This window comes from Miniopterus schreibersii (assembly GCF_964146895.1).
Source record: "Miniopterus schreibersii genome assembly, chromosome: 16".
Lineage (NCBI taxonomy): Eukaryota > Metazoa > Chordata > Mammalia > Chiroptera > Miniopteridae > Miniopterus > Miniopterus schreibersii.
In genome coordinates, this window is record NC_138116.1 from 40,902,293 (window position 1) to 40,915,067 (window position 12,775).

Here is a 12,775-nt window from a genome sequence, read left to right on the forward strand (position 1 = left end):
ATACACCAATATGTTATATGTATCTTTCTATCTACAAAACTGACTCTTGAGCTAAAATATAAATTTTCCAAATTACCAGAACACCACACCCAAAATGCCAAGAAAATTCAATCGTAGAAACATTTTTTAAAATCAAGAAATAAAGAAAAGCACAAATTTTAATAGAAAATAAATTATAGAATGAAGAACAAATTTATTCATCATGGTATAAATGGGCTACACTCACCCTTAAAAAAAAAAAAGCACCGTGGGCGGCCTGGGCAGTGACGGGGCAGTGTGGCCTGGGCGCCTATGTGACTGGGTGGCCCCTGAGCAACCTCTGCCTGAGAGGATTCAGGATGACCAGCGAGGACCCTGTTCCCAAAAAGTTTCCACTGGGTGAGACAGACTTCAAAGTGATGGCACGAGATGAGTTAACTTCTGGATGGAAACAGCATGAAGCACACGTGCAAGCTTGGGGGGCAAGTGCCCGGATCTGAACCCTAGTGATGTAACCGGCTTCAGGGGGTCGGAAGAAAAACCAAAGCAACAACGGCAGGAGCCTGCACACGGGGAAAACATCCGTGTACCGCAGCTAGCAGCCACGGAGCAAGAGGCTCAAGAGGGTGCCGCTCAGGCCCAGTGCCTCCAGCCAGCCCGGCAGCCCCGCGCCGCCCAGCCGAGGTCAGCGAACGGCAGGCCCCGCGCCCGACTTCTTTCCTAAAAATGAAAGGAGAACTGGAACAGACTAAAGGTGAACTGGAACAAGCCCAAAGTGAACTGAGTGCCTGGAAGTCGACACCTCACAGCAGACAGGCCAAATGTTAACAGCAAAGTGTGAATGCTTGTCCCGGGGAACCGAGGGCTCGGGCGGCAGCGGTCCCAGGGACTATTGCGCAACTCGAGGCGGAGGCGGCTTTACAGGAAAAATACAGGGAGCGGCTGGAAAGCAGTCGGATGGACTGAGTGACCATCATTCAGCACGAAGGAGTGAGGGATGCAGGGTACAGGCCTAGCTCTCCAGCAACATCCGAAGGAGACACGCCAACGGGTGGCTCAGTTCCAACAGCAAAGTCTCAAGCCCCAGCCCCAAGTCCCAGCAGGACTACATCTTCCGAGCCTTCAGGACAGACAGAGGCCCAGGTACAGACAATGGACGGAGCAACGGCAGTTCCCCCCGGCCGAGGGAGCCTGGGCCTGGGTGTCACAGGGAGGGGACGCAGCTGAAGATGGCTTTCCTTCTCCAGGGGATGGTAATAAGGCCTCCGGCAGCTCCGAGGAGAGGACTGACAAAGGAGGGAGGAGTTACCCAAAGCAACCCGGTGCGGGCGTGAAGGTGTAGCCTCTCCCACGGGCGGCGAGAACTGTCTCGCGCCCACTCAGATGACACGGACTCCAGCCACGACCCGCAAGGGGCGAAAACAGCGAGTGGGAAAGGCACCCGCGCCGCGTTCAGAATGGCTTGGACGCAAGTGTAAACGTACAGGGTTCAGCTGTGAAATATTCTTCCAGCAAATTTTGGTACAGTGTCATTTAATTTGGGAGAGGATAATTCTCCTTTGCTTCAATACCTCTGCCACTTTGGAAACTGTAACAGTTAATTACTTTGTTGCTCAAAGGACATTTTGCGTAGGGTCAGGTTATTTTTATGGGAGTAAATGTGAAGCTGTAAGTGGAAAGCTTTCCTTCAAGTACAACAGATGATGTCTTCGTAAGTGTCCCTCTAGAGCCTGTGCTGCGCGGGGCGTCCTTACGCGCCGTTCCTGCGCCCGAGCGCCCTTCGGGTGAGGGTAGATGCGGGCGTCCGACCGCCGCGCCTGCCCACCGCCGAGCCTGCCCCGTGCAGTGCTTTTATCACTAAGGGTTGGGCTTGTTGAAGGAATCCTACTGTAGTTGCAGTTAGATACAGTTTTTTTCCACCATACATCTGTGCATTTTCTCTTTAGGTGACTGAATGTTTAAGAAATTTGTAATACATAGTTACTCAATTTTCATGGACGTTTTACCTTGTTAATGCATATTGCTCTGTGACTCCAGCATATCTTCCCTGTACGTACCAAAGCTAAATAAAGATTTTTATTGCAAAAAAAAAGACTCAGATCACAAAGCAAAACTCAAATAGTCATGTGTAAATAAATAAATCTGAAACAAAATGACCCAGAAAGGTTGAAAATACAAGGATAGGAAAACTGGTTATGATCTTAACAATAGACAACATTATATTCCAAGTAAAAAGACTTCAATGAACCAAAAAGAACATATTAAAAAATATATATCTTTATTGATTTCAGAGAGTGGAAGACAGAGAGAGAGAGACAGAGAGAGAGAGAGAGAGAAACATCAATGATGAGAGTCATTGATCGGCTGCCTCCTGCAGGCCCCTGGCCGGGCATGTGCCCTGACTGGGAATTAAACCAGTATCTACTGGATCCTAGATTGAAGCCCAACCGCTGAGCCACACCCGGCAGTGCCCAGAAAGAACATTTTAAGTAATAGGTTCAACTCACAATGAAGAACTACTTGCTGGTGACTACCAGATAACAACACTGTCACTCCTAAAAGACATGAGCGGGAAACACCGGGATGGCACAATTGTAGGGAACTTTATTTCACCTCTCTCAGTCTATAAAAGAACAAGTACATATATTTAAACAATTTAAAAAGGCCGAAAGAACATAATAATATGGGTAGCATTTACTTATGTTTACCAGAGAACAGATTTTTATTTCAAATGCCCATGAATTGTTAGCCCAACAACAACAGAACACACGAGGTCAGAAAGTAAACCTCAGTAAATTCCTAAAGAGGAAATTGTTTAGAGATTTCTCTGCTCACAATAAAATAAAGTTAAAAAGTCATTATAAAACCAGCAGGGAAAAATCACCCAACTACCTGGAAATTTTAAAGGTATATCAATAAATTTTGTGTTAATTGTAAATAGCTTCAAAAATAAAGATAAGAAAATAGTTCACGGGCTACATGTACTATGAGATACAGCTAAAGTAGAACCAAGGAAAATCTTTAACATGTATGTTAATAAACCAGAAAAGATGAAAACAAACAACTTATACAGCCAAAATGACACCTTGTAAATCATAAAAGAAAATCAGCCAACCAACAAAAACAATAAAGAAGACAGAAAAATTCCTACTTCTACTAAAATAAATTTCACATTAATCAAATGCAAACATTAAAATGAAATGGTTAAAAATTGTTATGTTCTTGCTGTAAGGAAGAACATTCTACAAAAATCAAAACTGATATACTGGGCCACTAAAGAATAGTTTTTTTAAAAATTTTATAGTTGTAAAAAATTCATGAAGCAAAAACAAAGAAAAAGTGGGAGAGGAAAAAAATGCTCCCTCTACCATAGAACAATGTTTAATATATAAAACGCTCCCCAAAGCAATAGGATAGATGTAGAGCCTGAGAGAAAAACGGGCCAAGATTATGAACAGACATTTCAGGGGGAAAAATACAAATGATTCTTTTTTAAAACAATTGATTTTAGAGAGAGGGGAAGAGAGCGAGATTGATTTGATGTTCCACTTATGTAGGCATTCATTCACTCCTCGGGTGATCCTTGCATGTGCCCTGACTGGGGGTGGAACCCACAGCACTGGCACATTGAGACGATGCTCTAACCAACTGAGCTACCCGGCCAGGACACAAGGGCTCTTCAAACAATAAAAACATGTTTAGCTTCATTGACAAATAGAGCAATCAAAATGAAGCTCTTTGTGACTTTTTTTTAAATCCTCACCCAAGGATATTTTTTCCATTGCTTTTCAGAGAGAGTGGAAGGGAGGGAGAGAGAGAGAGAGAGAGAGAGAGGAAGACATCGATGTGAGAGACACATGGATTGGTTGCCTCCGGCACTCACCCCCACCGGGGCTGGGGATCCAGCCTGTAGCCGAGGTACGCGCCCTTGGCCCGGATTGAACCTGGGACCCTTCAGTCCGCAGCCGACACTCCAACCACTGAGCCAAACAGGCCAGGGCTGGCTTTATTTATTTATTTTTTTAAAATAACAAACAGGCAAAGACCATATAATAAATAATGCATACCTTCCAAAACTGTTGGGAAAGGCAGTCTCCTAGGCTGCTTGGAGAGTGAAAGTATGTTTCTGTTGACAGCAAATTAGCAATAACCAATTAAAATGCATTTGCCCTTCACTGAGAAATTCTAGCTCTAGGAATGTAGCTATGAGATAGACTCACAAACTTGTCAAATAAAGCATATACAAGTCTACCTATAGTATTGTTTACAGCAGCAAAATACTTGCAATAATTTAGATGTCCATCAGTAGGATGTGAGCTAAATATACTTTGAAGTATCTGTACAGTGAATACAGTGTATTTGAAAATGAAAGGACTCTAACTATACCAATATGGAACCAACTTAGCAATTTATAATTGAAAGTGAAAAGCAAAATGCAAGAAAGAAAAAAGCTATGTGCAGATAGATAGACATATAGACGGATATATTGTGTCACACTCGAATCAGAGAAGGAAATTGATAGTGATTTGCATTTAGGCCTGAGGGGTGGGGGAAGGAGGTGGTGATACAATGTTCATGATATAGCCTTTTGCACATTTTGGGTTTTGAATATTTGGATGCATTTCTTATTCAAAATAAATATTTTAAATTTAAAAAGGTGTGTAGAGGGGGACAGAGTTTGGAGTTTAGTTGAAGGTCACAGAGACACCAAGCACAGGATGTGTAGTTGGTGGGAAGCACAGCAGGACTTGGTGAGAACTGGGACGAATCCTCCTTTTCTCTCCCAACTAGTCCTTCTCTGGTCTCAGCTCCCTTCTTGCCTTTGCACACTGACATCTTCCTAAGCACATGGCCCGGCTTCACTGTCAGCACCAGGAGAACCAATGGTATAGTTCCAGTTCATAGGCCAGCAGGCTCAAGACCCAGGGAAAGCCAATGCTTCACTTCAAATATGAAAGCAGGAGAAAGCTGATGTCCCAGTTTGAAGGCAGCCAAGCACGGGAAATTCTCTCTTACTCAGGGCAGGGTCAGCATTTGTGTTCTACTCAGGTCTTCAACTGATTGGATAAGGCCCACCCACACTGGGGAGGACAATCTGCTTTAAGAATTCAAATGTTAATCTCCTCAGGAGACACCTCACAGAAACACCCAGAATGCTGTTTGTTCAAATGTCTGTGCACCCCTTGGCCCACCAAGTTGACACATAAAATAACCATCACACATGGGTACAGGAATGAGCATCTCCAAAATGATGGAAAACCATTAGTTTAATCCAGTTTTTAAACAGGAACTAGATACATGGCTAGATGGAAATTTGATCTCTTGAATCCTCTGCTAGTGCCCTATCCATTGCCTTTTTACCAAATAGTAGTAATAATAATAATAATAATGATACATCTATTTCAGTCAACTCCTGATCCTCTGAAGATCCGCTAAGCAAAGTTAACACTGAATCCCTGAATTCCCCCTCTTCAGTGTCATTGTACTTGAAAGCCACTCTGCAGAAGGATACTATCTGCTATAGCTTTGAACCCCTTACCTTGTCCAGGACAGAAGCACAAGTTGATTGGGCTAAAACTCTTAGCCCAGGGTCAGTACAAGGCCCAATCTCTGTTTTAATATCAAAGATGAATGAGCTTTTCAATATGCAAATCTGACCAGTTTCCCTTTTTGCTCAGCGCCCTGCAGGGATCTCCATTGCTCCTGGATAAGGGCGGGCCTCCTAAAGGGGACCTGCAGAGCCTCCCACTCTCCAGTCACAGATCTCCCCATGCTACCCCTCACTCTCTGAAGACTATTTGCTTCTGCCTTATCTTAGTTTCTTAAGCTACATGCTCTTGGACCCCAAAGGTTTGTTCCCATTGCAGGGAACTCTCTTCACCCCCTTCCTTGTCTGGTTAGCTAGGCCCCCTATTCCAAACCTTCGCATAACTGGCACTTCCTCAGGGACGACTTCTCCACCTCAGATAAGGCTGAACCTGCCTGTTATATGTTTCCATCGCGCTGTGCGAGTCTCTGGTTTAGCCCTTCCTCACCAGTGAAAGCCATTTGTATTTCTGCACTTGTTTGATCAATATCTGCCTCCCCTATCAGAGCATAATTCTCATTAAAACCAGGATGGCATCTGGTTCGCCATACATGCCCACCAAGTGCAGCATCCAAGACATAGCGGTTTGAATGAATGAAAGAAAGAATGAATGAATGAATGAATGAATGAATGAACAAATACATGGCTGAAACTAAGAGTCATGGCCTGTAAGAGCTAGAGATGGGTGGCCGAGGAGCTGGCCTCAGGGCGGTGGTGCAGGGGAACCCGGGAGCAGAGATCGCCGCTCAAAGCCTCCCTGACATGAGTGAGAGGAAGGCTTCAGGGAATCAAGGTACTGCAGCTGTATATAAAATTGGGTTTCCACATATATTTTGTGGTGACAGGATCCATGGCATTCATTAAATATTCAAACGTCCTGGCTCTCCAAAATGATGGAAAACCATTAGTTTAATCGAGTTTTTAGATAAGAACAAGAAACATGGCCAGAAAGGAAATCTGATCTCTTGAATACTCAGGTAGTGCCCAATCCATTGCCTTTTCACCAAACAGTAGTAATAATAATAATAATAATGATAATAATAATGATACATTTATTGCAGTTGACCCCTGGTCCTTTGAAGATCCACTAAGGAAATTAACTCTCGGAAGCTCTGGCTGTCCGAGCGGCAGAGGCGGTGAGCCTGGGCGAGCTGCCCGGCCCAGCCTCCCCCCTGCCCTTGCGCCCTCACTGGCACACAGCGCTTTGAGCAGCGTGCGTCCCAGGGCTTCATTCTCCATGTGCCTCTGCTCTTAACTCACAAGGCCTCGTGCCCTTGTTGGGTCTTGTTTCTACAGGGCCGGACACCTTCTTTTAACAGGACGCAATTGAAAAACTAGGTATTTTCCTTTGTACTAGAAACAAATGGTGATTAATGTGCTCGTTGTAATTAATCTGTGGTGACAGATTAGCGGGTAGCAGCAGTTCTTTTGCTGCAGTGGGAGGCTTCCTTGATAGGACAGCTGGGGAGAGGGGACACAAATTCAATTTGTTTCTCATTTGCATACATATGACAACCATCTGTGCTAATAGCACCGCAATGTCTCCATCAGCCCTGTGCTGGTGTTGGCCTCTCCTGGGCTCCTGGTGGGCCTGGGAGAGGTAGCTCTGAGCACAAATATTTGTAGAGGAAAAAGAGCGGGCTTGATGGGACACAACCAACCATGCCCCCTTCCTTGAGAGGGCCAGCATTAAGCAAGGGCTGAGATTCCTCTCGCCCACAGGAGGGTGATGCTCGGAGACTCCCTGCTCCTTTCATCTAAAAGCCTCTAGCCTCCCGTCTCAATGCTGTAATTGAATTACTAATGGCCTAGTCCCTGTTGTCCAGTTGCTCAGACCAGCGTCACTTTGGTAAAGACCTTTTTTTCTTCAACAGGCCCTTCATTCAAAATATATTTATGGAGTATCTACAAAGTTCAGGCACTATTTCATGTAGAAGAGAAACAGGAGTTAACAGGAGAGAAAAGGGTTTTGTTTTATGGGGTTTACATGCAGTGATGGACCCCGGCAAAAAAAAAAAGGGAACAAGAAAACTCTCATGTAGGGCTGTGTTCCAGGCAGAGAACCGGACCTGGGGAAAGGCGGTGTGAAAGCCTGCGACGCCCACGTTGGGAGTGGTGGACGCAGGGTTAGAGCTGCTCTCTGGAAGCGGTCGACCTGTGAGTCTCAAAGGAAACACGTGTTTTTCGAAGAAAGGGAACAGTGTTGAGGAAAAGAAAGATGACAGCGTGACTGGCAAAAAGTGAGCGAGATGGTATGAGTGGCGAGTCTGTCTTAGTTTCCTGGAGCTGGAGTCATAAAGCACCGAAGACTGGGTGGCTTAAAACAACATACATTTATTTTCTACAATTGTAGAGGCTAGAATTAAAGAAATCAACGTTTCGCCTTGGCCCTGAAAACTGGGAGGGAAAATATGTCCCCCTTCTTCTACCTTCGGGCGTTGCTGGCAACCCTGGTCCCCTGGCCTTGCAGGTGCATCACAGCAGCGTCTGCCTCTGTCCCCGCGTGTCTGTCTCTCCCTGAGCGTCTGTGAGTCTATCTTCTTCTAATGACACTGGTCCTGTTGGGTTAACCAGCTGGAGCACATGGGGTTTGAAAGCCAGATAAGGCATGTAGGTCCTGGTGTAAGAACAATGGGTGACCTTTAAGGGAGAATTACAAGGAAACAACGTGAGCTAATTCCCAGGTGGGTCATAGGTAGACTGAACGGAAAAGGGAAGAATGAAGGTAAACCATTTGCCTTACCTCCTGGATGTAGGTATTTGGAAAATGAAAAGATCGCTGTTTTGTTCTGAATAGTTGAAAGGATGGTACAATATTTGTTGGAATAGGGAATATTTGGGGAGGGCAGAGAACACTTGGGAAAGAAAATCAAATGTTCCATTTGGGACACATTAAGTGTTAAGTTAGCAACGTCTATGAGACATGCACATGGAAATATATAATTACCCACTTGGGTGTGTGAGGCTAAATGTCAGAGGAGAAAACTAGTCTTTAGATATTTGGGAGTCGTAAGCTTCAAAAGATGGTTTAAGGTCCATGATGCTGGATGTTATCGAGAGAGAGAGAGAGAGAGAGAGAGAGAAAGGAATATCGGAGGAAAGAAAAGGACCTTGCCCCAAACCCGGAGAAACCCGATGGCTCCCCTTTCTTCCTCTGTCTGTACCTTTGCTAATGTTTCATGGTAATTCTTTGCTGTGGAGCACTGTCTTGTGTATTGTAAAATGTTTAGCAGTGTCCCCAGCCTCTACCTACTAGGTGTCAGTAGCATCTCTGAGTTGGGACAATTAAAAACGTCTTCAGACATTGACAAATGCTCTCTGGGAAGCGGAGGGGAGGCAAAATGACCTCCAGGAGAGAACCATGGCCTTGGACATATCACAGGGCTCTACATACCAGAGATCCTCATTAACTGTTTGCCTTTGATGGTGATAGCAATTATATCTTGGCACGCAGCTTCTCTCTACCTCCTCTAGCCACTAAAGGAAATGGATTCTTTATTAAAAACCTTGTAAAATGGCATCGGAATTTCTCATTAGTCTCTGGCCAGGCCTCCAGACTCCAGGCTCCTTCTTCAGAATTGAAGACAAAGACATGAGAAGTCAGACTGAGGTGTGAGGGGGAGTCATTCAGTCAGCTGGCCAACAAATGGCAAAATTCAACAACAATTGAATTAAGAGAGCCCTGGTGCGACCAAAGCCTGGCTTGATAAGATAGGGGAGGTCATTACCTAAGAAAAATTGCTACCACACATTCCAACGACTTTGCAGCCAGAGTAAAAAGTCATCTTTAGTACAACAGATGTCCTTTTAAAATTTTATCAACCAGAAAAATAGAGGGGGGAGGATGCAAACCAGACCATTAAAATGTAATCTAGAGTCTACAAATTAATAAGATGGTAGCATAATCAGATTGAAATGGCACGAAATCAAATGATATGTAGCCGTCCTTACGGTCCTTCATAGCTCCTCAGACCCTCAAGGCCGTGTGGGTGTGGGGCAGGCTTGCAGTGTGGGAGCACAGTGGCCTTCCTGGTGGCTCCGGGCACAGCCTCAGCCTTGCTGGCTGCACCCCTGCAAGCACAGGCAGGCGGCCGGGGGCATTATAGATCCTGTGTCTGCCAAAGCGGTCCCCTGGGAGGCCTGTGATGGGCCGCACTGCGTCATGAAACCCAAATTGAAACTTTTTTTTCAAGTCGAGATGTAGAAAATTGAAGTCAAGGTAAAAGAAAATCTTTCTCTCTAGAAAGGAAAGCCTGGCCCACTGGCTGCCTGTGTCCTTCCCCTGACCTCCTGCAGGTCCTGAGAGAGCCTCCGAGGTGGAGGTAACGGTGCTGGCTGGTCTGCTTCCCACGCAGGAGTCTTGGGTTAGCCCTGAAGCTGCTGGGCCATGAATTCACAGATAGGGAAATATCGGAAAGGAGTAGAAGGACATTCCCAGCAGAAGCTTGCAGAAAACAACCTCGTGCAAAGAAAGTAGTGCTCGGTTATCAGGAACAGCATAACAAGCCACCCCAAGATGCAGTCCCCTAAGAGATCACAACTTATTATTTCTCATTCTGTGGGTTAGATGGAAAGTTCCACTTCTTTTGGTGGCAGCAGGAGTGTGACAATGACTGAGAAGTCCGCGTAGCTGGCAACAGATGCTCTCTGCCACCTAGGGGCTCAGCGGAGCTCTCAGCGGAGGCTCTCAGTTCTCCTCTCGGGGGCCTTCCCACAAAGCTGCTTAGTCTTTCTCACAACACGAGGACTTCTTTCCAAAAGGAGCACTTGAAGAGGAAGCTGCGGCGGGGCGCTTTCGGAAGCCGTTGCCTCCCAAGGCCCCGTCTGCAAGTGGTAGAATGTAACTTAACTACATTCTGTCGGCGAGAACGGTCACAGGACCAGCCTGGATCCAAGGGTGGGAAGATGAGCTCTACCTCCTGATATGAGGAGCACCAGTCCCATCCAGTGTGCGGGGGACACCTACATGACATCGGATCAGGTCATTTCCTTGTAATGAGCTTTAAAGGTCATCCGTTGCTCTTACACTATGACTTGCATGACTTATCTGGCTTTCAAATCCCCAAGGTCTCCAGCTGGTTAATCCAAGATGACAGGTGTTGTTATAAGAAAAGATCAAGAGACACAGAGACACACTGGGGGAAGGTGGCCGTGTGACAACACAGGATACTGGCAGAGGCCACCTTGGGACACTAGCAACCATAAAAATATGCCATTTCTCCCCATGCCCCACCACTCTGGTTATTTCTATGCTCCTGGTCCACATTTGTGCCTTCCCTCCTCCCAAGGATGGTCCTACTGTAAGAGCGTGGGGGGGAGGAGGGACGCCCTCCCACAGCCGCATCTACGTCCCCGTGCTCACGCCAGGAGGGACCGGAGGCAGGAAGAGCGCCTTCCCGTTAGGCCAGCTTTGGGCTTTGAATGCCAGTTGTCCCCCACGCTGCTGTGACAAGGACACGTACAGAAAGTGTTCAAAGGCCATTTCTTTCATCTACTCATGTTTTTAACAAACCCAGTTTCTACTGAGTCTTCCGACACTTCCTTACAGCATGAGTAAATAGTTGGCTGTTTTAAAAATACCCACTTTTTAAAGGCGATGGCTAGTACAACGAATGAACGTCAGGACGGGAGATTGCCTTTCATGGAGGGAATGCTCGGGGATGTTAGATGGTGGCGGTGAAGGTGCTGATGGTGATGAAAACAGCGAAACACGGCGTCTAACGTAGTAGGTGTTTAACTAATGAAGCGCTTTGTTAAAGAGACGCTCTTGCAGAGGAGAAATGGCAAAGGAATGGGACGGGACCCATTTAAACGTGGAGGGAAGGGGGCAGGGGCCAAGGCGCTTGGGGTCAGGAGGAGGGCGACGCGCACTGCGCCTCAAGGGGCATTTGACAGAGCTGGCTTTAATACCGAATTATCAGAGACAGTTTTGGGATTTTCACCGGCACGGACATGCTTTCCCCCTGAGCCCTGGAATAAATACTTAGAAGGCCAAAGGTCAGTTCATTCATCTCCTACTTGTCTGTTTGTTTGGACACATGGATGCTCCATTGTAAAGGCAATTTGAGGAAGGGTGAAAGAAATTGAGATCAGGAAAAAATATGTACTCTAACCCACTTTAGTGCTATCACATTGTGGGTGGAGAGAGTTGTGCAAGAGAAAAAATGTGTTTTAAATTTAATTCTCTGTTTAAAAAAAACAGAAAAAAACAACAACAAAAAACTGTGATCAAAATTGGAAGCTCATGACTCGGTTCTGTTCCTTTCCAGTATTTGTTGAGGCAACTTGCCTTCCAGCTGGCGTTTGACCAACTTTTCCTGCTAAATTTTTGTTTTGCCCAATTAGGCAAAATCTGTGAGGCAAGAGCCATGCAAGTTCTTACCAGGTTTCTTTGTATCAAGGCTCCCCTCTTGCTTTACAACAATTCAACATATATTAACCTTCCCTGAGAGGCCCTTGAGGAGCTTCATTCTAAGAGATGTTGAAACAAAATCAGAGAAAAGACTTGCGCCTTCCATCGAAGTAAAATGAAGGAAATTTTGACTAAAGTGACCCTTATTAACTCAGCACCATGTTTATTCATTGCCAAGATACCTTTTTATTTGGGTCCAAATAACCTGAAGTGGTCAGTGGTCCTGGAGTCTTTCTGGAGAAATAACCTTGAGAAAGAGAGGAAGTTATTGCTAAAGGTCACTTCTATAGACAATAGGAGTGCAAAGAAGGCAGGCCCTGTATGCTTACGTTTTACCACCCTGGAGGCTGTGGCAGGCAGATTTCAAGGCCCCCAAGTGATCCTTGCCTTCTGTGCTCACACTTTTGCATAATCCCTTCATTTGCACGTGGGTAGGACCTATGACTTACTTCTTATCAACAGAATATGGCAAAGGTGATGGCGTCACTGCCATGATCGATATGCTATATAATATTCCATATTGTTAGCACATTTACTCTAGAGTCTATCCTTGCTGGCTTGATAAAGAGGCACTATTGGGGAACATAGCATGAAACCGTGGGTGATCCATGAGAACCACAGGTGACCTCTAGCATCTACAAGTAGCACTAGGAGCTGAGTGCAGTCTCCAGCCAAGCAAGAAGCTGGCCCTAGGTCCCCAACCATGAGGAAATCAATTCTACCAACAACCTCAGGGAGCTCAGCAACCGACTCTTCCCCAGTCGGGCCTTCAGATGAGAATGCAGCCTGGCTGATAT

The 12,775-nt window shown here is 45.7% G+C and overlaps 1 pseudogene across 1 annotated transcript; it reads left to right on the forward strand.

Annotated features, from left to right (window-relative positions):
* The first annotated feature begins 338 nt into the window (after positions 1-338).
* Positions 339-1,457, forward strand: LOC308568857 (pre-mRNA-splicing regulator WTAP pseudogene; annotated as a pseudogene). The gene has a single exon. The product of its transcript is annotated as a pre-mRNA-splicing regulator WTAP pseudogene (transcript).
* Positions 1,458-12,775: the final 11,318 nt, after the last annotated feature.